General features: G+C 42.9%; 1 protein-coding gene and 1 pseudogene across 17 annotated transcripts in view; one reads left to right on the forward strand and one right to left on the reverse strand.

Annotated features, from left to right (window-relative positions):
* Positions 1–26,506, forward strand: part of LUZP1 (leucine zipper protein 1) — a 91,385-nt gene that overhangs the window by 52,919 nt on the left and 11,960 nt on the right. For 6 of the 17 annotated variants that reach the window (XR_014078247.1, XR_014078246.1, XM_081574525.1 and 3 more), the window contains 2 exons: positions 6,981–7,135; positions 9,508–9,613. The gene's annotated coding sequence lies outside the window, so the exon portion shown is untranslated. Of the gene's footprint in view, positions 1–6,980; positions 7,136–8,883; positions 9,009–9,507; positions 9,614–17,174; positions 17,692–26,506 lie in introns of those variants that run through there. The other 11 variants (XM_081574528.1, XM_081574527.1, XM_081574536.1 and 8 more) reach the window with 5 other exon arrangements.
* On the reverse strand, positions 6,444–8,096 carry LOC145540512 (large ribosomal subunit protein eL43 pseudogene; annotated as a pseudogene).

The raw sequence follows: 26,506 nt of genomic DNA on the forward strand, positions 1-26,506 counted from the left end.
ACACTGAGGCCTGTGGCCCTTATGAACAGTCCTGGTGTGCTGAGGATAGAAGACTGGTTGGCGTGAACTGAGAGGAAGAGAGAGGAGGAAACGAAGAGGGTAGAGAACCTTTCAAGAGAAGAGACATTGGCTGGAGTAGCTGGAGGAAGTGAGCTCGAGAGAGAGTTTATTCTTTTTTTTTTTTTTTTTTGTCTTATTTTTTAAGATGAGAAATTCTAGAATCTTGCTCCTCAGATGTGGCCTCGGATCTAATCTGTCCAGGACCTATGTTGATGAAAGTGTGAAAGTAAAAGTGTACACCATGTGATGTGCACCGTTACATCATGTGATGTGCACTCTTATTGTTCTTCTGGACCACAGGACCAGCCTCCTTTCTGATCTCTTGGCACCATCTTTACATCCTTCCATTTGTTGTTCATACTGAAGTCAAAGTGATCTTCTTGAAATGTGTACACAAAAGTTTGAAATGTGTACACAAAAATGTGTATTTCAAAAGTTACCTCTTTTTAACACTTAGATGACTTAAACTATTTGAATAAAGACGCAAATCCATAATTTGGGCTCCAAGGGCCTACATGGTATGACTCTCTCCAAATGTCTCCCTCCTCATCGCATCTCTTGTATTTAATGTTTTTCCTTCTTTAGTTACATGGATTTACCTTAGTTCCGCTGGTTCACTGTGCTCCCTCTTCTACTTGGAACTTTCTCACCCTAGTTGGAACTTTTGTAGACCTACGCCAGCGGGTCACTTTCTATTAATGGTATTTCATGTATTTTGTATTTTATATGATTCTTTAGTCCTCTCCCACAAGGTCTAGCAGTTAGGATTCCTGGTTTTCACCCAGGCAGCCCGAGTTTGACTCCTAGTGTGGAAAGGAAGAACTTTCTGGGCTTCCCAGGTGGCACTAGTGGTAAAGAATCTGCCTGTCAATGCAGGAGTCATAAGAGACGTGAGTTGGATCCCTGGGTTGGGGAGATCTTCTGGAGGAGGGCATGGAAACCTATTCCAATGTTCTTGCCTGAAGAATCCCATGGGCAGAGGAACCTGGGGAGCTACAGTCCCTGGGGTTGTAAAGAGCAATCAGTACTTAGAAAAGTATCGTATTAAACAGTAAATGCCTTGAAGACAATCTGTTTCTACTCTGTTTTATTCCCAGTGCTTGCCCCAGAGCCTAATGCATTGTCAGTCAGTATTTGAATGAATGAACAAACTACCCATCAACCTCATGAAGGTTTGTGACTTTTGGACTGTGGATCAGGACTGGCTTTTCTTTGGGTGAGATCTGAGAGCAGATTGCTTAGAGAGGTATAATGGAGAGGAGAAAGCAGATTTGGGGACAGAAATAGCTGTGAGACTCCACTTATCAGTTACCACTTATCAGCCCATGACTTTGAACCTTTAATTTTTCCTCATTTATAAAATAAGCATGATGGTATTTTCCTGATCGGGTTACTGTGAAGATTAAATTAGGTTATAAAAGCACTTCGGTTCCTTTCTCCTTAGGGTAATTTCTGTGACTTGCTGTTGAACTATATTCACCATTGTTGTTTTAGTTGCTCAGTCACGTCCAACTCTTTGTGACCTCATGGACTGTAGTCTGTCAGGCTCCTTCAGTCCATGGGGTTTCTCAGGCAAAAATACTGGTGTGGGTTGCCATTTCCTTCTCCAGGGGATCTTCCCAACCCAGGGATCAAACCTGCATCTCCTGCATTGGCAGGCAGGTTCTTTACCACTGAACCACTAGGGAAGCCCATTTGCCATTACTTGATAAAATCCTTATGGCTCCTTGATACCCTTATGATAGACTTCTAGAGGTTAAAGGCAGCCAGCATGTTCTTCTGAAGCAGCCAACTTTGTTAAAACAGGTGACTAACCAACAATTTCAGGCATGTGGTTTGGTTGCTAAACCCCACACACATGGGCTAATTGCAAGGAAGCCTAGTCTCAATTATAACCTACTAGTTAGGAAAGGAAGCAGAAGAGCCAGGTGGCATCCTTGAAGGCCTGTATTTAAACAGAAATGCTAATCGCAAGCTAGTCTTATCAGTTGTTTGTTAGTAATAAGTTCTTAAGAGCCTAAGCCCTTTGTTTTCAATTCCAGTCTATATTTTTAACTCTTGGTTGGGCAAGACTTCTTTAGTGAAGTGAAGAAACCCTATAGCTCAGAGGTGGGATTACTAGATACCAGTCCTGTCTCTGTTTCCTAAAAGGTTTCCTCAAAGGGTCACACAGCTCTCAGTCTGTTTGCTCATCTGTCAGGTGGAGGATAAGAGTATCTTCTTCTCATCTTAAGAGTTTCAGGAGTAATAAGTTATCCTGGGAGGAGCAGAAAAAGAAAGACATTATTTGAACAGAGATAATTCGAGCAGACATTATCCTCCATCAGAGATAAGTGATGAAATCTCTGTTATTAACACAATTTAAGAATTAATCTCAGCACTTGAGAGCAGAGCCCCTGCACTGGACTCTCTTCCCTGCAGGCGGGCGGCCTAGGCGGAGAGGAGAGGCGGGAGGAAGGCAGGGCTTACGGGAATGGACAGGTCTTGCAGCCGAACTCCAACTCAATGACTTAAGCGTGGGATGCTGGCCAGTGGTGGCACTAGGTTGGCTGTCACCAAGTTGCTCTCTTCAGCTCCGGACCACCGTTTGGTTGGTCCCACCCCATCCTGCTAGTACCTGTTGCCTAGGATGGATTTTTGTGGAAGAGACCACATAGGGCAAGAAAGGTTAAAATCGCTCCTGACTTTCCTCAGTAATAATCCTGAGAATGCCACCTCAGCAATTATGGGGGAAAACATGACTATCTCCTGGCTTGTCAGTACACACAGTGGAGCATTAGATTTGATTCTTAGGACTTTGAATAGTATGGTTGTCTCATGTTTACATTTTTTTCCCTGCCTTTTCATTTTCCACCTTTATACTTTCTTCTTTGCTTATATTTGAAAGGCCACAAGAGGTTAATTAGTAGATGGGGGTAAACCTGGTCCAAAAGGATTGCAGGTAATGGTTTCTCTGTGATCCTTAGTCATTCTGGTTCTCTCTGATATCTGTTTTTCTGATAACAGAAAGTAATCACCACATAAACTTAGGTGAAAGGCCTGAGGTTGAATTTTCTAGAGACTGTGGATGACCCAGTTATTTCAGTTTGAATAATCTCTGTTGATCTACAAGTTTCATTGACTCTTTTCTGTGTAAATCTCCATTCTCTTCTTAAGCCCACTCATTCAGTTCAGTTCAGTTCAGTTCAGTCGCTCAGTCGTGTCCGACTCTTTGCGACCCCATGAACCGCAGCATGCCAGGCCTCCCTGTCCATCACCAACTCCCTGAGGCCACCCAAACCCATGTCCATTGAGTCGATGATGCCAACCAGCCATCTCATCCTCTGTCGTCCCCTTCTCCTCCTGCCCTCAATCTTTCCCAGCATCAGGGTCTTTTCCAATGAGTCAGATCTTTGCATCAGGTGGCCAAAGTATAGGAGTTTCAGCTTCAACATCAGTCCTTCCAATGAACACCCAGGACTGATCTCCTTTAGGATGGACTGGTTGGATCTCCTTGCAGTCCAAGGGACTCTCAAGAGTCTTCTCCAACACCACAGTTCAAAAGCATCAATTCTGCGGCGCTCAGCTTTCTTTATAGTCCAATTCTCACATCCATACATGACTACTGGAAAAACCATAGCCTTGACTAGATGGACCTTTGTTGGCAAAGTAATATCTCTGCTTTTTAATATGCTATCTAGGTTGGTCATAACTTTCCTTCCAAGGAGTAAGCGTCTTTTAATTTCATGGCTGCAGTCACCATCTGCAGTGATTTTGGAGCCCAGAAAAATAAAGTCAGCTGCTGTTTCCCCATCTATCTGCCATGAAGTGATGGGACCGGATGCCATGATCTTAGTTTTCTGAATGTTGAGCTTTAAGCCCACTTTTTCACTCTCCACTTTCACTTTCATCAAGAGGCTCTTTAGTTCTTCACTTTCTGCCATAAGGGTGGTGTCATCTGCATATCTGAGGTTATTGATATTTCTCCCGGCAATCTTGATTCCAGCTTGTGCTTCCTCCAGCCCAGCGTTTCTCATGATGTACTCTGCATATAAGTTAAATAAGCAGGGTGACAATATACAGCCTTGATGTACTCCTTTTCCTATTTGAAACCAGTCTGTTGTTCCATGTCCAGTTCAAACTGTTGCTTCCTGACCTGCATACAGGTTTCTTAAGAGGCAGGTCAGGTGGTCTGGTATTCCCATCTCTTTCAGAATTTCCCACAGTTTCCTGTGATCCACACAAAGGCTTTGGCATAGTCAATAAAGCAGAAATAGATGTTTTTCTGGTACTCTCTTGCTTTTTCGATGATCCATCGGATGTTGGCAATTTGATCTCTGGTTCCTCTGCCTTTTCTAAAACCAGCTTGAACATCTGGAAGTTCACGTATTGCTGAAGCCTGGCTTGGAGAATTTTGAGCATTACTTTACTAGCGTGTGAGATGAGTGCAATTGTGCGGTAGTTTGAGCCTTCTTTGGCATTGCCTTTCTTTGGGATTGGAATGAAAACTGACCTTTTCTAGTCCTGTGGCCACTGCTGAGTTTTCCATATTTGCTGGCATATTGAGTGCAGCACTTTCATAGAATCATCTTTGAGGATTTGAAATAGCTCAACTCGAATTCCATCACCTCCACTAGCTTTGTTTGTAGTGATGCTTCCTAAGGCCCCCTTGACTTCACATTCCAGGATGTCTGGCTCTAGGTGAGTGATCACACCATCGTGATTGTCTGAGTCATGAAGAACTTTTTTGTACAATTCTTCTGTGTATTCTTGCCACCTCTTCTTAATATCTTCTGTTTCTGTTAGGTCCCTACCATTTCTGTCCTTTATGGAGCCCATCTTTGCATGAAATGTTCCCTTGGTATCTCTAATTTGCTTGAAAAGATCTCTAGTCTTTCCCATTCTATTGTTTTCCTCGATTTCTTTGCATTGATCACTGAGGAAGGCTTTCTTATCTCTCCTTGCTATTCTTTGGAACTCTGCATTCAAATGGATATATCTTTCCTTTCCTCCTTTGCTTTTTCACAGCTATTTGTAAGGCCTCCTCAGACAGCCATTTTGCTTTTTTGCATTTCTTTTTCTTGGGGATGGTCTTGATTCCTGTCTCCTGTACAATGTCATGAACCTCCATCCATAGTTCATCAGGTATTCTGTCTATCAGATCTAGTCCTTTAAATCTTTTTCTCATGTCTACTGTATAGTCATAAGGGATGTGATTTAGGTCATACCTGAATGGTCTAGTGGTTTTCTCCACTTTCTTCAATTTCAGTCTGAATTTGGCAATAAGGAGTTCATGATCTGATCCACAGTCAGCTCCAGGTCTTGTATTTGCTGACTGTATAGAGCTTCTCCATCTTTGGCTGCAAAGAATATAATCAATCTGATTTTGATGTTGACCATCTGGTGATGTCCATGTGTAGAGTCTTCTCTTGTGTTGTTGGAAGAGGGTGTTTGCTATGACCAGTGCATTCTCTTGGCAGAACTCTGTTAGCCTTTGCCCTGCTTCATTCAGAGATCTTTAAAATTTCAGATCCTGCATTTCTGTTGTAAAATTTCCACCCCCTCCCCTGCCCCACCGATTTCTGTGCTTTTAATAGGTGTTACAATAGCTGCTTTAATATCCGTGTCTGATAATTTCAACATCTGGGTCATCTTAGTGTTGCCCTCTGTTGATTGTTTTTTTTTTTCTCTCTTGCAAATGGGTTTACTTCTTTTAGTTCTTCATGTAATTTGGGATTGTGTCCTTGACATGGATGCATGTGAATGTTATGTTATAGAAACTAGTTTCCATTGGTGTGTTTATTTTAGCAGGCAGTTAACTTGGTCAGACTTAAAATTGCACATTCTGTCTCATGTGTGGTGGGTGGCAGTTCAGATCTCAGTCCGGTCCTTTTGTCCTTAGCTGAGGTCCTTGGATTCTGCCCTTGAAGTTATGGTTCAGGGGTCAGCTGGAGACTGGGCAGAGCATCGAGCAGAACCTGGGCTCGCCATCTCTGGCTGTCTTCTCACTGTCTGTGGCTGCCCTGGTCTCCCTGTCCTCCGGTTCCAGTGGATAGAAAACCTTGGGTTTGATTTTTAACTGGAACTTCAGCTGGACAACCCTCAAGTCAAAGCTCCAAAAAATGGGGAATTCATGCCCTGCCAGTCCTTTCTTCCAGTTTTCAACTCTCTAAATTCTGCTGCTAGCCATTATGCACTTCAGATAGTCGTTTCTTTTTATATTTTGTTCAGAGCGTTTGGTTGTTTGTGGCAGGAGTGTACTGGAAGCAGAACTCCCACTAGCATTTTTATCCATTATCAAAGTGTTTTGGGAACAAAAGTGATACACATTTGAGTTTTGTTGTTGTTGTTATGTGAATTAACTCATGTATTATGGGTTAGCACCATTTCAAATGGTGGTGCTTCTACTGGTCCTTCAGTCTCTTCAGTTTTCTGATGGCTGACTTTACTGTGACAGCAGAAACAGTGTTGTAGGTCCGAGCACTGCAGCTGGCAGCTGCCTTTGTCATGCAGAAAGCATAGTGCAAGCTGTCCGTAGGCCGTCTCTTCATCTTGGTTTTGCCACAGAAGGAGCACGTGTACTTGGTGTGCTGGCTAATTTCAACTTTCTTCACCGTTTTCCTGATGGAGTTATTAATACTATAATGGGTCCTGTATTTACCCACGATTCTGACCTTGGTCCCTTTAGTCACATCACTGCAACCTAGGTCTGAGCCCAAAGAGTGAGAGAACTTTTACATTCAGCAATCAAATGAGGATGGACTGATGCATTTCCTTTCTGTGGCTGGTTAATTATCTCAGGTGGACTCAATGTGTTCACTTCAGCCAGCTTTGCTACTTGGGCCAGCTTCTTCTCCTTTGCTGGGACTCCTTTTCTCCTCTGGAAAATGAGGCAGTTGGACTCCCATGATCTGTAAGGATCCTTTTATCTCTTTTCCTAGACAGATAGCACATACACACAGAACCACCACCATCACCACCAACAGTAACAGCACAAAGCACCAGAAGAGATGCCTCAGGGAAGTGACGTGGCAAGATCTGTCGGGGTGGAAAGGCTCTGAAGAGGCAGCGCTGAAGAGTTTGAGGATGTTTACAGGTATCCTTTGTTTCTGGGGACAGAGGACCAGTACACCGAGGATGCAAGAAGTAAATGACATTCAGGAGCAAAGGAAAGAAATCATCTGCCCTTAGAAATAAGGAGAGACTCTATGTCGGTGGAAAACAAATGAGGATCATCTGGAGTTCCTGTTTGTTTGATTTTTGGCAGGGTATTCTATCCTGTTTTGAAGAGACAGGCTCCTGGGCTTTATTAATATGCCAGCAGATTTGGCTGGAGTTGGGGGCAGCAGCTTTCAGTAGAGGAGCTGCTGTCACCGTTAGGGCTGTGAGACCTTGGTGGAGACAGACCAGATTTATGTGGCCATTTCTTGGAGTTTAGAATTTTTATGTAGGAAAGGTTCTAGGCTATGCAAAGGAAGGGATGTGTGTGTGTGTAAAAGGTGGGTGGAGGGGGCAGGACAGAAGGTCTGTGGACCAGTCCTGCTGTTTGAATAGCAACCACACTTAATCTGCTTAGACTGATTCTGTTTTTGAAGTGGGTGGTGTGGTGAGAGAGAGCTAAAGCTTCTCCCATGCCCGCCCAAGCCATCCCTCAGGTGCTGCCCTTAGTACAGGTCCTTTTTCTACTTCTTTTCTAGCTGTGTTCGTTGCTTATCAATAATTCTCTCTTAGGTCTTATTGGCTTGAGGCTTCAATCCCACATCTTTTTAAAGACCATTCGGGAAAAGCTATCATTTTATTACTTCTCCATCTTTATTCTAGCCTTTCTCCCTAGGAGGATGGCGGTACAGGCAAATTCTGTATATGTGAGTGTGTTATGGGGTTGGTAGTGGAGGTGTGGAAATGGGATTAAAGGGGCCCAAGCAACCTTGCAGGGAGGTCACAGGGTGGTCTGTGGGGTGTGCAAGGGAGGGATGGGCAGCCGTGTTGAAGGGGGGAGCTGAGGGTGCAGGGCCAGGCACGGAAACCTCTAAGCTTGCCACTAGCTTAGAAGCCATCTTTCCATTCTTCCTTAAGACCAGGATAGACAGAGGTTTAACCCAGATGTTCATTTACTCTTCTCCAGTGTTGGGGTAAGATTTAGTGGGTTAGGAGGCTTTTCAACTCTCTTGTAGAAGGTTTGTTACAAAACTGGGGGTAAAGTTTACAGACAGAGAGGCTCTGTTTTTTAAATTTTCTTTTCTTTTCTATTTGGCTGCTCTGGGCCTTTGCTACTGCGTGGACTTTCTCTAGTTGTGAGCAGGGGTTGCTCTCTGGTTTTGGTGCACAGCCTTCTCATTGCAGCAGCTTCTCTTTGTGGAGCATGGGCTCTAGGGTACATGGGCTTCAGTAGTTCAGTGGGCAGGCTCAGTAGTTACTGCGTATGGACTTACTGGCCCCGAGGCCTGTGGGATCTTCCCAGACCAGGGATCAAACCCGTGTCCTCCACACTGGCAGGCAGATTCTTAACCACTGGACCACCAGGGAAGTTTGAGGGGCTCTGTGTTTGTTCTAGTTGATATTGGCTGGTTCAGGGCTGTTTTGAGAACCAAGTCTAGAAGGTACCCCCAATGAGAGTCAGCATGGTGACATGACTTTTGTAGTTGGACAGTCTTAGATTTAAAGTCTCTGTCACTCACAACTAAGATGTTGGACAAGTCATTTGTCTTGTTGAAATTTAGATTCTTTGTCTATAAGGGGGTAACATTATTGTGTTATTGTCTGGTATAAAACATAAAACATATTGTCCAGGGTGTGGTGGATACATCACAGATGTTTGGGTTTTTTTCCTTGCCCATATTCCAGAACATCTTATTTTTAGTGGAATCCAGCTTCAGCCCTAAGCAATTGTGTGACTCACCCTTTCCAAGCTTTAGTTTCCTTCCTTAAAATGAGGGCATTTAACTACATTTCTGAGATCCCTTCTGGAGGTAAGCTGTCCTATGAATGTTTAGACCATTGGGGAATGTATAGGTCTGTTAATTTTGAGGAATGACCGTGTAGTCTTGGGACCATGCCATCCAATAGGAAAGGGGAAGTTTCCAAAGCCAGATGCCCCCTCTTCCCCGAGGAGGGAGACAGGCTCAGCCCAGTCTTGTGCGATTCACATTTTACCTATCTCTACCCTTCTATTTGGAGAAGGCAATGGCACCCCACTCCAGTACTCTTGCCTGGAAAATCCCATGGACGGAGGAGCCTGGTAGGCTACAGTCCATGGGGTCGCTAAGAGTCGGACACGACTGAGCGACTTCACTTTCACTTTTCCCTTTCATGCACTGGAGAAAGAAATGGCAACCCACTCCAGTATTCTTGCCTGGAGAATCCTAGGGACGGCGGAGCCTGGTGAGCTGCCGTCTATGGGGTCGCACAGAGTCGGACACGACTGAAGCGACTTAGCACTTAGCACCCTTCTATTTATATTCTCTCCAGGTCAAGAGGCAGCTGCCATTGCAAGATCGTGAGTGACCGTTTCCACGACAGCACGCATCGGGGGAGCAGCCAGAAGCATTGACGGGAAACTTCAATCACCTAAATGGTAAGTGTGACACCCAGTGTGCACAGCCCGCTGGGGGGAGGGAGTGGTTTCTGAAGTCTACAATGTTCCCACCATTGCAAGAGAGGCAGGTATTTATTGATGATCTGTTCTGAACCCAGTACTGCGCTAAGCACCTCACATGTTTTCTCATTCTGTCTACCAGCCAGTCTTCAGAAATAGGCCTAGCTACCATTTACTGAACCTTAATATATGCCAGATATTATCTCCCTTAGTATTTACACCAACCCTGTGAGGTAAGTGTTGTTATTTTCACCACAAAGAAATGAGCTTTGCGAGGTTAAGTAACTTCTTAAATAAATAAATTCATACGAGTAGCAGATGGCAGAACTAAGTTTTAAACCTGGTTATTTCCATTTCACTAAGATGTTTCTCTTTTGAGCACGTCACTTTTTGGTTGAGGGAGTGACTGACGGCTAGTTCCTTTTCGGAGCCCTTTCTGGATTCTGTGTGCCAGTGTGTTATTGGTGGTGTTGAATAAGGAAGTGGAGGGTACTGACGAAACAGAAGACACTTGAGCGGAGTGGCCAGAGGCCCTCGTGTTCTTGGTCCCTCGTTGGTGGCTGTGGACTAGTTAGAGCAGGGCTCTCTGGGAGGCGGGGCAGTGGGGCAACCAGAGGAGGAGTCTGGGAAATGGGTTCTGCGCACTGGAGTGACTGCACACAGGAAAGGAATCTTCGTGAGACTTCTCAGTCTCACGGGGCTGCCTGGAAGCAGGCACAGTTAGGGACAGGTCAGGCTCTTCTTGAGAGAGTGGGGAATTTCAAGGCAGATTCTTGACCTGTTAATTGGTTCAGGATTCTTGTTCTGTTCCTTCCCCTGGAGCATTTTTCCTACCTCAGGGAACTGGGTAGGTAATGAAATTCATTTTTGGTTGGGTGGAGTGGCAGGCAGTATTCATTTGTTCATTGATCTTTCTGAGGGTACTTTAGTCTCTTTTTATTGGAGCACCTTTTTTTTTTTTTAATATACTTGGTGAATTTGGGAGGGGGGAGTAATCATTTTCATCAACAAAATTTGTTACATGTACTTCTCATACATATTTTGCCATATACTGTGCTTATGTCCTGAGGGTACCACTTACCACATGTCTAGCATGGTTCTTAGAGCTAAGTACTCAGTATTGAACAAAACAGAAAAAAATTCTTGTTCTGAGGGAATATACTCTAATGGGTCAAAACATTAAAAAAGTGAATAGTTAGATATACAACACCTATATGTGATAGGTGCTCAGAAGAACAAAAGCAGGGTAAGGTGGTAATTGGAACTGATGAGGAGCTGAGAGACTGTTACTTTATGTAAGGTCATCTGGAAATGTCTCTGATGAAGTGATACTTGAAGCCAAGATCTGAAAGAAGTGAGAAACACACCCAGGGAATTACCTGGGAGAAGAGCATTCCAGGCAGAAGGAACAGCAGATGTAAAAGCCCTGAGACATAAGTGTGACTGTTGCTGTCCCAGGACCAACAGTGCCGCCGGTGTGCTGGAGAGGAGTAGCTGGGACAGCACTCAGGGGGCCAGAGCAGAGAAGTAGCCAGCTGCAGCTCACCGAGGGGGTAGGGCCTTTGCAGTGCATTTTATTCTGAGATAGGAGCCACCGAGGAGTGGACCGCAGAAGAGAGACATGATTTCACTTGTTTGTTTTTTGTTTTTCTTTTTAATAAATACTTAATCTATTTGGCTGTGCCAGGTCTTAGTTGTAGCATTCCGGGTCTTTTTAATGGTGAATGTGGGATCTTCAGTGGCGGATATGAGCTCTAGTTCCCGGATCAGGGATCAAACCTGGGCCCTCTGCATTGGGAATGCAGAATCTTAACTGCTGGACAACCATGGAAGTCCTGGCTTATGTTTTAAAAGGCTTACTCTGTTTGCTGTTGGGGAATAGACTGTGGAGGATGGGGGAAAACGGGCAATGGCAGAAGCAAGGAGACCAGGTAGAAAGCTTTTGCCTCTGTCAGTAGTCAGGACAGGGACGAGGGTGGCAGTGCTGCATAGCCAGAAAGGAATGGATTCTGGACATAGTTTTTGAAGGCAGAGCCAAATCCTGATTGTCCCTATAGAGATGTTTGATTTATCTAGAGTTAACCTCTAGGTCACATGGGCTTGAAGGTATCATTAGAAACTCGACAGTGATCCTGATAGAATTCTGAAACAGGTTAAGCAAAGGATAAGAACATAGGGATGACCCTGCAAGTCACTAACTCATACAAACTGATCATTTCTTTTTCTTTAAGTTTTGCCATGATTTTATGTAAATTGTAAAGTCAGTACAAGTTTGTTATTGAAATATTAGGGGGGAAAAAATCACACCATCCAGGGAAAATTAACCATATATTTAGCACTTTGATGTATATCAGGGCAGTTCATTTTTTGAAAAGGCTCCTAGGCTGGAGTGGGGGTTCAGAAATATGCTAAATAAGTATTATGTCTTAAGTGCTAAAATTAGGTATTTAACATTTTCTCATGTGACTCCAAGACAGAATTTGGGGCCAGCTTGCATGTAGGTGATATGCAAGTACTGGTTAATAGATTGATGTTTATCTAGAGGGGTTGTTTTTAATGGCATTCTGGAGGGCTTTTCTTGGTTATATTTTATTTAACAATTTGAAAATCAATTTGGATGAAGATACAGAAAAGACGTCCTTGTTAGATAAACAAACAGTGAATGCTTGTAAATTGGAAGGTATAGAAAATATTTAGACAGTTGAAACTATTGATCAAAACTAACTTTCAAGTTGAAATAAAAAAAAAAAGGTAAATAATGGAAGTGTAAGATGGATCAGGTCAACCAGAAATATTAAATGGAAAACTGCAGAAATAAAAGGGGGCTTTCCTGATGGCTCAGCAGGTAAAGAATCTGCCTGCAGTGCAGGAGACGCCAGAGAAGCAGGTTTGATCCCTGGGTCAGGAATATCCTCTGAAGGAGGTAATGGCAACCCATTCCAGTATTCTTGCCTGAAAAATTGCATGGACAGAGAGCCTGGCAGGCTACAGTCCAAAGGGTCACCAAGAGTAGGACATGACTAAGAACACATACACAGAAATAAAGAATTTATAACTCAGAGTTGCTTGCTCTCCTGAGTAATGTGAATGAATTCTTGACCCAGCCTTTATCCAGTTGACTCTTGAACAGTGCAGGTTTGAACTGTGTGGGTCCATTTTTATGTGGATGCTTTTCAATAGTAAATACTACAGTACAGCGTGGTCTGCAGTTGGTTGAATCCATAGACACAGAACCCAGGATGCAGAGGAACTGAATATATGGAGGGCCAACTGTAAGTTATACACAGATTTTTGAGTGCTTAGAAGGTCGTTGCCCCTAACCCATGTTGTTCCAGGGTCAAGTGTATAGTACATATAGGGTTTGGTACTGTGTGTGGTTTCAGGCATCCACCAGGGGTCTTGAAACATATCACTTGTGCATAAGAGGGGGATTTTGTATGTACAAGTTTTAGGGCTGTGCGCTTTTTTTGGAGGAGGGGCTTTTTGAACAGACTTCAGAAAACTGCAGTGAGAGATGATCAACCATCAGAATGGGGCAGGGGAGGCTTGGAAGAAAGAGGAAAAGGGAAAGGGGAGAATTCTAAATGTGTTCCTCAAACATTACCACTTCAGCCTCCGCCCTTGCTGTGAGATTTCAAGGCTTCTGTGTTGCACCAACCATACCAGTTTACCTGCCCTGCTGTTCCCTTGGGCCTGTCATGTCAGTACTGCTGAGTTACTTCAAGTCCCCCAAATGCAGCATTGTTTTATTTGCCTGCCCTCCCTTCCTTCCTCTCTGTAAATGATTACTTTATACCATTTATGTACTGCAGTTCAAACAGCTGGAAAGACAGCAGTAAAAAAGAGGTCCCAAAACAAAACAAGTTCCTGACCTCGTAGATCATACAATCTAGTAAAGAGACAGTAAGCAAATTCATGAAGAATTAAGTGGTAAAATGTACTGAGAAGAAACAAGTAGAGTATCTTGCCTTAGAGGTGTCTGAAGATGAAATGAGTTGCCTTGGGAGGAAATGAGTATCCTTCCTGTCATTAGAATCGTTTGAATAGGAGCTGAATGACTACTTGCTAGATAATTTCTTCACTGAGTGGGAGGTTGGATCAGGTGATCTCTAAATCATATCCAACCCAGAGAATCTCTATATGCTCGTTGGGCTCCCAACCCCAAGGTTTGCATATCTAAAATATGCATATCTAAATCTAAAATCAAAAAATGCCTATCTAAGATGAATTTATGATTCTGGGAAAAATCATTTAAGTTCAGTAATTAAATATACTCAAGAAGTGATGGTGACATGTGGATAGCCGAAGGTTTTAAGACAGGTAGCTTTTCACTTTCATGCATTAGAGAAGGAAATGGCAACCCACTCCAGTGTTCTTGCCTGGAGAATCCCAGGGACAGGGGAGCCTGGTGGGCTACCATCTATGGGGTCGCACAGAGTCGGACACGACTGAAGCGACTTAGCAGCAGCAGCAGCAACTAGGAATTGTCAGGAGGAAGCTGCTTTAAAATAGTTTTCCCATTTTCCTTTAGATCAGGGACTTACAAACTGGTCCACAGGCCCACTGCCTATTTTTGTAAATAAAGTTTAGTTGAAACACAGACACGTCATTTGCTTATGTATTGTGTATGGCTGCTTCACACTGCAATGGCAGAGATGAGTAGTTGGACAGAGACCTTAGGCCTTACAAAGCCTAAAATACTTGCTGTCAAGCTAAGTCATATACTTATATGGATACCATCAAACTTGAAAGAAAAAATTTGCAGATCCTCTACTTTAAATGACTGTTGGGAACAGGAAGTGAATCATGGCAGCTGTGTTGGGGGAAAGGGCAGACCAAGTTTGAGTATGTACTATTTCAGACCTTCCTGGCCCACCAGGACAGGAAAAAGAGCCAGCCTCCAGAATGCTGCATAGGGCCACTTGGAATTGGGTTCAAAACTTTTGGGGAAGGGGGCTCGTGAGAGACAGTTGGTGGGGCATCTTGCTAGTATGAGTTGGAGCTGAGGGAGACACCGGTGGGGAGGGGGAAGTTGGCATTAAAGAATGGTCTCCCTGTCCTGTTCCTCACTTTCCCAGGACTTCTGAGGCTTAATATACACAATTTCCTTCCCAGACCACACCCTTGGGCACAGTTAATTGCTGTTTCTAAGCTCCCAGCACATTTATCAGGTGGTGAAATGTATTAAGTGAAAAAAACAGGAAAAGAGAACAAGGAGCAGAGGAGTGGGCGCTGTGTTTTGTGAGACAGTCAGGGAGGCTTCTTTATTCTTGCTTTATAGTTAGGCCTAGCGTTCTGATTCCTTAAAGGCAGGGGTCAAGTCGTAACCATCTCTCTCTAGCACTTGGCAGGATGGTGGGTGCATTATGGATGTTCCATGCTGCTGCTAAGTCGCTTCAGTCATGTCTGACTCTGTGCGACCCCATAGACGGCAGCCCACCAGGCTCCACCGTCCCTGGGATTCTCCAGGCAAGAATACTGGAGTGGGTTGCCATTTCCTTCTCCAGTGCATGAAAGGGAAAAGTGGAAGTGAAGTCACTCAGTCGTGTCCGACTCTTAGCAACCCTATGGACTGTAGCCCACCAGGCTCCTCCGTCCATGGGATTTTCCAGGCAAGAGTACTGTAGTGGGGTTGCCATTGCCTTAAATGAATTTTAACTGGAGACACATACTTGATGGGGAATGCAGTAGGACTGGAAGGAAAGGCCTCTGTCTCTTCCCTTTGTGGATGGTCCTGGAAGAGCAAAGCATTTCTTTCTGTGGCTATATGTAGGGTCGAAAGGTTAGAGATAAGTGACACTCTAACCCCATTTTCAGTCCATTTCCTTGTTTTCCCAGGGTGGAGGGCTGATGTTAGTGAGTTGCTCTTTTTAGGAGGATTCTGCCTAGTGAAATTTACCTTAGGTATGCATAGGATTTTTCAAAGAGCTTTTGCTGACCTTAACTTTTGCTGTGAAGTAGGTGATGTTGATAAGGCATGGAGAAGATCAATGACTTGGCCAAACAGGGTAGCATTCTTAAAGGAATATGGTCTTTGGAACTTGGGTTCACCATCTAGCTGTCCTGCTTACTAGCTGTGTGACCTTGGGCAAGTTTGAGGGTCCCTATTCCAAAAGGTTATTGCGCAAGCAGAGTAGTTAGTGTTAGCTGCTCAGCTGTGTCCAACTCTTTGCAACCCCATAGACTGTAACGGGCAAGGCTCCTCTGTCTATGTGATACTCCAGGCAAGAATACTGGAGTGGGTTGCCATTCCCTTCTCCAGGGGATCTTCCAGACCCAGGGATTGACCTGGGGTCTCCAGCATTGCACGCAGATTCTTTACCGTCTGAGCCACAAGTAATAGTAATAGCTACTATCTGTTGTACTTGTGTGGGAGGCGTTCTACCAAGTGCTAAGTGTGTTCCATGCCAGGGGATTACCATATTGTCTTTGGATGGATGAAAAAACATCAGAGAACCAATTTGTTCAAGTATATAGATTAGAGATTCCTAGAGAAAGCCTGTATGGTAACTACTTAATATATTGTCTGTAGTACAGTCATGCTCAGTTTGGGATTGTCCTGTATTTGTTCCCTTTGTACTTGTTACTGATCTGTGTATAATTAGAACTCCTTATTTTGTAAAAATGCTGAAGAATTTGTAGGGGAGTGATTTAACCCAGTGTGAAGAGTTCTGGGTAGAGAGTCAAGAGACTAAAGTCCTTGATTTGCTGAGTTGCTGGAGAGATCGTGAGTCTCAGTTATTTCATTTTTAAAGTTAGAGGATTAGGCCGAATAAGCAGTTTTATTTTAAATAAAAGCAGTAGAACTCTTTAATTACAGTCATATGGGGGAAGCTCAATATGTTAGGACCTTCCCTGATAGCTCAGTTGGTAAAGAGGAGTCTTACCAACTCCTGCCATTGGTAGGAGTCAACTCCTACCATTGCAGGAGTCCTGCAATGCAGGAGACCCCACTTTGATTCCTGGATCTGGAAGATCTTCTGGAGAAGGGATAGGCTACCCACTCCAGTATTCTTGGGCTTCCCTGGTGGCTCAGCTGGTAAAGAATCCACCTGCAATGTGGGAGACCTGGGTTCAATCCCTGGGTTGGGAAGATCCCCTGGAGAAGGAAAAGGCTACCCACGCCAGTATTCTGGCCTGCAGAATTCCATGGACTGTATAGTCCATGGGGTCGCAAAGAGTCGGGCACGACTGAGCGACTTTCACTTTCAATATGTTAAGAAACTAAAATCAGCTTCTTTGGTTGACAGAGTGAGAGACCCTGACAACCTGCTCAGACCTTTGCCCCTCTCTTTTCCCTGAGGTGGACCCCAGGGTGGGAGTTGCTGAGTCCAGTTTGAAAGTCAATGGACTGAATGATCTTTTAGCTGTATTTTGGCTCTGAAATCACATTCTAAGGAGAGGAAGAAGATCCAGAAATATTTTTTGCTTCAACACTTTCTCCAGTAGTGAGAGTCTATGTGAATGGTGTGGTTTTTTGGTATTTATGTCATATTTCTATGGCATAGACCTGAAAGCCAGATGGGTCATTGTCCAACAGGGAGAAGCACTGTGCAAGTGGCGTGGGACTTGGGAGGAGACCTTTCAGAGGATCACCACAGGACCTGGTGTCCGTGCTGGCTGCATCTGTTCTTGTCAGTTGTTTTCTGCATTGTAATTCATGAGTAACAGCTCCTTGACATCATTTATTATTATTATTATTATTATTTTCTGTTAATGGTTAATGCCAAAGGACTGATCAGCTATTTAATAATTATGGGGCACATTCAGCCATTCATTCATCAAATTTTAAGCATTAATTATGTGCTAGGCTTCCTGCTGGTGCTGAGAATACAGTGATGAATAAGGAACAAGTTGGAGAGATAAGATGAGTAAATAAAACCTGAATGCGTTGTGGTAAGTGCTGTGGTGGGACCAATACAGCAGACTAAAGTGCATGAAAGTGGTGCCCGATTTTATTCAGGGTTTCAGGAAGGACGTGCTCCAGGAGGAGGTGCCTACGGTGGGATGTGAAGCAAATGAGAAGGAATGATTACCAACCTAGTGAAGGCCTGGAGGTGAGATGGAGTGCACGGTTTGTGGAACTTGGAGAATGCGGAGCCTATGTGGAGTTTGAAGATGAGGCTGAAGAGATAGGCAAGGTGGATTGTGAAGGACCTCACATGCCATTTGGAGAAGGAAATGGCAACCCACTCCAGTATTCTTGCCTGGAGAAGTCCATGGACAGAGGAGCCTGGCAGGCTGCGGTCCATGTGGTCGCAAAGAGTTGGACGCGACTGAGCGATTTTCACTTCACTCACATGCCATGCTGGGGAGTTTGGGTTTGGGCTTTGCGCTGAGAGCAATTAAGGCTGTTTAAAAGGACTTTGAGTAGTGGTGTGTGATAACTTTCTGTTTGTATTTGCTGTGTATTCAGTGCGTGCTGCAGTCCATGGGTTGCAGAGAGTTGGACACGACTGAGTGACTGAACAACCACCACAGCAGTGTGTGCTCAGTCGCTTAGTTGTGTCTGACTCTTTGCAGGCGCATGGACTGTAATCCACCAGATTCCTCTGTCCATGGGATTTTCCAGCCAAGAGTACTGGAGCAGGTTGCCATTTCTGTTTCAGGGGATCTTCCCAACCCTGGGATCAAACACACAACTCTTGGGTCACCTTCATTGGCAGGCAGATTCTTTACCACTAATGCCACCTGGGAAGCCCAATATATTCCATGGGTTTAGTTTTTTCATTCTTTGATTCATATCAGAGTCTTGAACAAAACATGTAGAATTGACACTAAATCCAAATGAATTTTAAAAAGCAGTTATTCCTGGACTCTATTAATTCAGAATTCTAATTTATTGATGGGACTGTACTTAAGTTTAACATTTCCCTCTTCTGAGAAAGCGATTTGTTTATGAAAAATGTAGTATAAATTAGTATAAATAAGACATGTTGAGGAGAATGTTTCAGTTTGGGGTAAGCTGAACAGTTCCTGTCATGAAGTTCCTGTCTTTAAAGTATACAATTTAATGGCTGTCTATCATATTTATGAGGATAAGCTGTTTTAAAGCATTTTATAGAAGCATCATATCTCATTTGTCCTCCGATAACTGCTATGCCAATATAGATCCTTTGTATCTATTCACTTAAAAGTGATTTATGGCCCATACTTAGTTCAGTCCCCTGTCCCCTCCACCCTGCATATAAAATTGGTAGTTAAAAAAATCATAAAGCAATTATCCTTCAATTAAAAAATAAATTTAAAAAAATTGTAATTAATTTTCATTCTTTCTTTTTTTTACTGTTGTTCAGTCTCTAAGCTGTGTTCAGCTCTTTTTGACTCTGTGGACTGCAGCATGCCAGGCTCCTCTGTTGTCCACTGTCTCCCAGAGCTTGCTCAAACTCATGTCCATTGAGTTGGTGATGCTTTCCAACCATCTCATCCTCTGCTGCCCCCTTCTCTTTTTGTCTTCAATCTTTCCCAGCATCAAGGTCTTTTCTAATGAGTCAGTTCTTCGCATCAGGTGGCCAAAGTATTGGAGCTTCAGCATCAGTCCTTCCTGTGAATATTCAGGATTGATTTCCTTTAGGATGGACTGGTTTGATCTTGCAGTCCAAGGGACTCTCAAGAGTCTTCTCCAACACCACAGTTAAAAACCATCGCTTCTTAGGTGTTCAGCTTTCTTTATGGTCCAGCTCTTAGATCTGTACATGACTATTGAAAAAACCATAGCTTTGACTATGCAGACCTTTGTCAGCAAAGTAATGTCTCTGGTTTTTAATACACTGTCTGGGTTTGTTAAAACTTCGAAGGAGAAAGCATCTTTTAATTTCACAGCTGCAGTCACCATCTGCAGTAATTTTGGAGCCCAAGAAAATAAAATCTGTCACTGCTTCTACTTTTTCCTCTTCTGTCTGCCTTGAAGTTATGGAACTGGATGCCATGATCTTAGTTTTTTAATGTTGAGTTTCAAGCCAGCTTTTTTACTCTCTTCTTTCACCCTTATTAGGAGGCTCTTTTTTTTTTTTTAAACTGCCGTTGTTTAGTCTCTTAAGTCATGTCTGAATCTTTGAGACTTCAGGGACTGTAGCCTGCCAGGCTTCTCTGTCCATGGAATTTCCCAGTCAAGAATACTGAAGTGGCCTAAAGATAATTTATAAGGTCCTTTAAGGCAGTCAGTCCCCTGCCTACCTTCCTGTTCATTCACAGTCTGCCACTCTTCCCATGTACACACGGGATTTCTTCCCTACCTTCTTCCATGGCAGTTAAAAAAAAAAAAATAATACTGGAGTGGGTTGCCATTTCCTTCTCTAGATCATCCTGATCCAAGGATGGAACCTGCATCTCCTGCACTGGCAAGTGGGTTCTTTACTGCTGAGCCACCAGGGAAGTATGAAGACAACTGTGTGTGTGTGTGTTTAAATTAATTTATTTGGTTGTGCTGGGCCTTAGTTGCAGCATGTAGGATCTTCCATCTTTGTTGCTGTGTGTGAGCTCTTTTATTGTGGCACATGGGATCTAGTTCCCCTATCAGGGATTGAACCCGGGCCCCTGCACTGGGAGCTCGGAATCTCAGCCACTGGACCACCGGGGAGGTCCAGAAACAAGTGTTTTTGTATGTGGAAATGTAGATGGGAATAAGGGAAGAGCCTTTCTTACAAAAATACCACTGAAGGGGTTTTTTACTCTCCATTCTTGAGAATGAGGAAGCCTGTAAGCTTGGGGAAAGGAGAAGGGGAGACCGAAAGAACCAAAAGTGAGAAGACAAAGATAATACACAGGGGAGCCAAGTGGTGGAGAGGGAAGGATAATCCTGGAGTGGGCACGGTCTGAGAGGCTGAGGGAGGGACATTCTATTTCCAACACCTCTGACCTTAGTGTTTTTCAAAAGCTGAATATGGGCTCCACCTGGTGGCTGTAGGCTTTAAATATAATTAATGGGGGAGATCTTGGGGTTGGCGAGAGGTAATAGCATTTGGCATCTCCTCAAATCCCGCTTGGGCTGCCCTTGTGGCTCAGACGGTAAAGAATCTGCCTGCAAAGCGGGGGACCTGGGTTCAATCCCTTGTTTGGGAAGATCCCCTGGAGGAGGGCATGGCAACCCACTCCAGTATTCTTGCTTGGAGAATCCCATGGACAGAGCCTGGCGGGCTGCAGTCCATAGGGTCGCAAGAGTCAGACATGACTCAAGTGACTTAGCATGCATTTTGTTGTTGTTCAGTTGCTCAGTCGTGTCCAACTCTTGGCGTCCCAATGGACTGCAGCACGCCAGGCCTCCCTGTCCATCACCATCTCCCGGAGCTTGCTCAAACTCACGTCCATTGAGCCATCCAACAATCTCATCCTCTGTCGTGCCCTTCTCCTCCTGCCTTCAATCTTTCCCAGCATCAGGATCTTTTCAAATGAGTCAGTTCATCACATCAGATGGCCAAAGTATTGGAGTTTTAGCTTCAGCATCAGTCCTTCCAATGAATATTCAGGACTGATTTCCTTTAGGATGGACTGGTTGGATCTCCGTGCAGTCCAAGGGACTCTCGAGTCTTCTCCAACACCACAGTTCAAAAACATCAATTCTTTGGCGCTCAGACTTCTTTATGGTCCAACTCTCACATCCATACATGACTACTGGAAAAACCATAGCTTTGACTAGATGGCCTTTTGTTGGCAAAGTAATGTCTCTGCTTTTTAATATGCTATCTAGGTTGGTCATAACTTTCCTTCCAAGGAGTAAGTGTCTTTTCATTTCATGGCTGCAGTCACCATCAGTGGACTTCCTAGGTGGCTCAGAATGTAAAGCATCTGCCTGCATTGCGGGAGACCTGGGTTCATTCCCTGGGTTGGGAAGATCCCCTGGAGAAGGAAATGGCAACCCACTCCAGTACTCTCGCCTGGAAAATTCTATGGATGGAGGAGCCTGGTAGGCTACAGTCCATGGCATCGCAAAGAGTCGGACACGACTGAGCAACTTCACTTTCAGTCACCATCTGCAGTGATTTTGGAGCCCAAGAAAATAAAGTCTGTTACTGTTTCCATGCAATGCAGGAGACCCCAGTTCAACTCCTGGGTTGGGAAGATCTGCTGGAGAAGGGATAGGCTACCCACTCCATTGAATTCTTGGGCTTCCCTTGTAGCTCAGCTGGTAAAGAATCTGCCTGCGATGTGGGAGACCTGGGTTCGATCCCTGGGTTGGGAAGATCCCCTGGAGGAGGGAAAGGCTACTCACTCCAGTATTCTGGCCTGCAGAATTCCATGGACTGTATAGTCCATGGGGTCACAAAGAGTCGGACACAGCTGAGCGACTTTCACTGTTTTCATTGTTTCCCCATCTGTTTGCTATGAAGTGATGGGACGTGATGCCATGTTGTTAGTTTTTTGAATGTTGAGTTTTAAGTCAGCTTTTTCACTCTCCTCTTTCACCTTCATCAAAAGTCTCTTTAGTTCCTCTTTGCTTTCTGCCATAAGGGTGGTGTCATCTGCATACCTAAGGTTATTGATATTTCTCTTTGCAATCTTGATTCCAGATTGTGCTTCATACAGCCTGGCATTTTGCATGATGTACTCTACATATAAGTTAAATAAGCAGGGTGACAATAAATAGTCTTGATATACTCCTTTCCCAATTTTGAAACACTCCATTATTTCATGTCCAGTTATAACCGTTGCTAATTGGCCTGCATATAGGTTTCTCAGGAGACAAGTGAGGTGGTCTGGTAGTCCCATCTCTTTAAGAATTTTCCGCAATTTGTTGTGATCCACACACTCAAAGGCTTTAGTGTAGTCAGTGAAGCAGAAGTAGATATTTTCTGGAATTCCCTTGTTTTTGTATGATACAACGGATGTTGGCAATTTGATCTCTGGTTCCACTGCCTTTTCTAAATCCAGCTTGAACACCTGGAAGTTCTTTGTTCATGAACTGCTGAAACCTAGCTTGGAGAATTTTGAGCATTACTTTACTAGTGTGTGAAATGAGTACAATTGTGTGGTAGTTTGAGCATTCTTTGGCATTGCCTTTCTTTGGGATTGGAATGAAAACTGACCTTTTCCAGTCCTGTGGCCACTGCTGAGTTTTCCAAATTTGCTAGCATATTGAGTGCAGCACTTTAACAGCATCATCTTTTAGGATTTGAAAAAGCTCAGCTGAAATTCTGTCACCTCCACTAGCTTTGTTCATAGTGATGCTTCCTAAGGCCCACTTGACTTCACATTCCAGAATGTTGGGCTCTAGGTAAGTGATCACACCATCGTGATTATCTGGGTCATGAAGATCTTTTTCATACAGTTCTTCTGTGTATTCTTGCCACCTCTTCTTAATATTGTCTGCTTCTGTTAGGTCCATGCCATTTCTGTCCTTTATTGTGCCCATCTTTGCATGAAATGTTCCCTTGGGATCTCTAATTTTCTTGAAGAGATCTCTAGTCTTTCCCATTCTGTTGTTTTCTTCTATTTCTTTGCACTGATCACTGAGGAAGGCTTTCTTATCTCTCCTTGCTATTCTTTGGAACTCTGCATTCAGATGAGTGTATCTTTCCTTTTTTCTTTTTTCTTTCACTTCTCTTAAGATCCCAAGGAGAAGGGAAAGGCTACCCACTCCAGTACTCTGGCCTGGAGAATTCCATGGACTGTATATAGTTCATGGGTGTCGCAGAGTCTGACAGGACTAAATGACTTTCACTTCACTTCACTTCTTTTCTCAGCTCTTTGTAAGGCCTCCTTAGACAACCATTTTGCCTTTTTGCATTATTTTTTCCTGGGGATGGTTTTGATCACCGCCTCCTGTACAGTGTTATGAACCTTCGTCCATAGTTCTTCGGGCACTCTATCAGATCTAATCCCTTGAATCCATTCGTCACTTCCACTGTATAATTGTAAGGGATTTGCAAATCCCGTTTAAGGTTGTGTGAGTTTGGTAGATTGTGTCTCTGAAGAAATCGATCCATTTCATGTGTAGTTATCGAATTTGTGTACATAGAGTTGTTCATAATATTTCTTTATTATCAGTGAGATCTGTAGTGATGGCCTTCTTTTATTTCTGATATGAGTAATTTGTGTTTTCTCTTTTTTTTTTTTATTTAGCCTGGCAAGAAGCTGATTGTTTTTACTTGGTATTTTTAGAAAACCAGCTTTTGGTTTCATTGATTTTTTTTTTTTCTAATAATTTTTAAGTTTTATTGATTTCTACTCTAATTTTTATTATTTTCTTCAGCTTACTTTGGTTTTAATTTGTTCTTTTTCTAAGAGAAAGATAGGAGCTTAGATTATTGATTGTAGGTCTTTGTTCTTTTCTAACGTTTGCATTCAGTGCTATAAACTTGACTCTAAGCACTGCTTTTGCTACACTCTGCTGCTGCTGCTGCTGCTGCTGCTAAGTTGCTTCAGTCGTGGCCGACTCTGTGCGACCCCATAGACAGAAGCCCACCAGGCTCCTCCGTCCCCGGGATTCTCCAGGCAAGAACACCGGAGTGGGTTGCCATTTCCTTCTCCAATGCGTGAAAGTGAAAAGTGAAAGTGAAGTTGCTCAGTCATGTCCAACTCTCAGTGACCCCATGGACTGCAGCCCACCAGGCTCCTCCGTCCATGGGACTTTCCAGGCAAGAGTACTGGAGTTGGGTGCCATTGCCTTCTCCGTTGCTACACTCTACAACATTTAATAAAGTTGATTTCATTTTCATTCAGTTCCAGTACTTGAAATTTTCTGTGTATTTTGGATTTCCAGCTATCTTTGTGATATTGATTTCTTGTTTCATTCCATTGTGATCTGAGAGCAGACACTGTATGATTTGTATTCTTTTAAATTTGTTTGGGTATGTTTTATGACCCAGAATGTAATCTGTCTTGGTGAATGTTTCATGTAACTTGAGAAGAATGTTTATTCTGTTGTATGAAATAGTCTGTAGGTGTCCATTATATCCCATTGATTGATGGTACTGCTGAGTTCAGCTTTGTCCTTACACTAATTGCCTGCCTGCTGGGTCTGTCCACTTATGATAGCAAGGTGTTGAACTCTCCAACTGTAGTAATTGATTTATCTCTTTCTTGCAGTTCCATCAGTTTTTTGCCTCACATATTTTGATGCACACACACATTAAAGACTGTTAGGTCTTCTTGGAGACTTGACCCTTTATCATTATGTGATATTCCCTCTTTGCCCTTGATAACATTCCTTGTTCTGAAATCTGCTGTCTGATATTAATGTAGCTACTCCAGCTTTCTTTTGATTACTGTTAGATAGTGTATCTTCCTCCATCTCTTTACTTTTAAACTATATCTTTATTAAAATTTAAAGTGGGTTTTTATAGACAGCATATGTTTGAGTCTTAATTTTTGATCCACTCAGTCTGTCTTTTAATTGATGTGATTGGAGTGTTAGTATTTAAAGTGATGATTTATATTGTTGTCTTAGTTATCTACCATGTTTGTTACTGTTTTCTGCTTATTTCTCTTGTTTTTTGTCTTCTACTCTTTTTCTACCTTCTGTGGTTTTAGTTGAACATTTACTATGGTTCCATTTTCTCTCCTTTCTTAGCATATCAATTAAACTTTTTAAAACTTTTTTTCTAGTGGTTTCCCTAAGTTCGGATGTACATTTATAGGTAGTACAAGTACCTTATAATAACAGAGTATTCCTGATTCCTCTCTCTTATCATTGCTATGATTCACTTACTTACACATACACTATAACCACTGAATATGGTATTGCTATTATTATGAACAAATTATCTGTTAGATAAATCAAGAATACAAGACATTATATTTTATTTTACTTGTACTTATTCCTTCTCTAATGCTCTTCTTTTTTTGTTTTTAATGTAGTCTAAGTTTTTGTCGTATATCATTTCCTTCTCACTGAAGAACTTCTTTTAACCTTTCTTGTAAGGTGGATCTACTGGCAACAGATCCCCTCAATTTTTATTTGCCCTAGAAAGTGTTTATTTCATCTTCACTGTTGAAGGACAATTTTGTAGTCTGGATTGGTGGTGTTTTTCTCTAAACATTTAAAATATTTCACTCTACTCTCCTCACGGGCTTGATTTCTGAGAAGTCAGATATTACTTAACTTTGTTTCTCTATAGGTTAGGTATTTTTTCCTCTGAATTCTTTCAGGATTTTTTCCATTTATCTTTGATTTTCTGCAGTGTGAATATGATATGCCTTGGTGTTTTTGTTTTAGTATTTATCCTGCGTGGTGTTCTGAGCTTCCTGAATCTGTGGTTTGCTGTCTGACAATTTTGGGAAATATGTTATTATTGCTTCAAATTTTTCTTCTCTTCCTTTCTTCTTCTGGTATTTCCACTACATTTGTGTTAAACTTCTTGTAGTTATCCCACACTTCTTGGATATTCTGTTCCATTTTTTCCCCCAACTGAACTGAACTGACACATCCTCAAGTGCAGAGACTCTTTACCAGCTGTGTCTAGTCTGCTGGACAAAGACATTCTTCATTTGTTAGTGATTTTGACCTCTAACATTTCCTTTTGATTCTTTACTGTAATTTCCATTTCTTTGCTTACCTTACCCATATGTTCTTGGATGTTGTCTACTTTTTCCATTAGAGTCTTTAGCATATTCTAGTTTTGAATTTCTGTTTGATAATTCCAACAGCTCTGCCATATCTGAGTCTGGTTCTGATTGTTGCTCTGTTTCTTTAAAAACTGTATTTTTAGTTTTTAGTATGCTTTGTAATTTTTGTTGAAAGCTGAACATGATGGGTAAAAAGAACTTAGGTGAGTAGGCCTTTAGTGATGTGGTGGTCAGGTGTAGGGGAAGTATTCTTTTGTCCCATGATTAGGTCTCAGTTTTTAGTAAGCCTGAGCCCCCCTGGGCTGTGAATTTCACAAGTGCTTCTGATTGTCAGGTCCACACACCACCCCTCTCCCTACCCACTCCCTA

Source organism: Giraffa tippelskirchi, chromosome 3, assembly GCF_054371585.1.
Source record: "Giraffa tippelskirchi isolate mGirTip1 chromosome 3, T2T-mGirTip1v1.2.pri, whole genome shotgun sequence".
NCBI classification, from domain to species: Eukaryota; Metazoa; Chordata; class Mammalia; order Artiodactyla; family Giraffidae; genus Giraffa; species Giraffa tippelskirchi.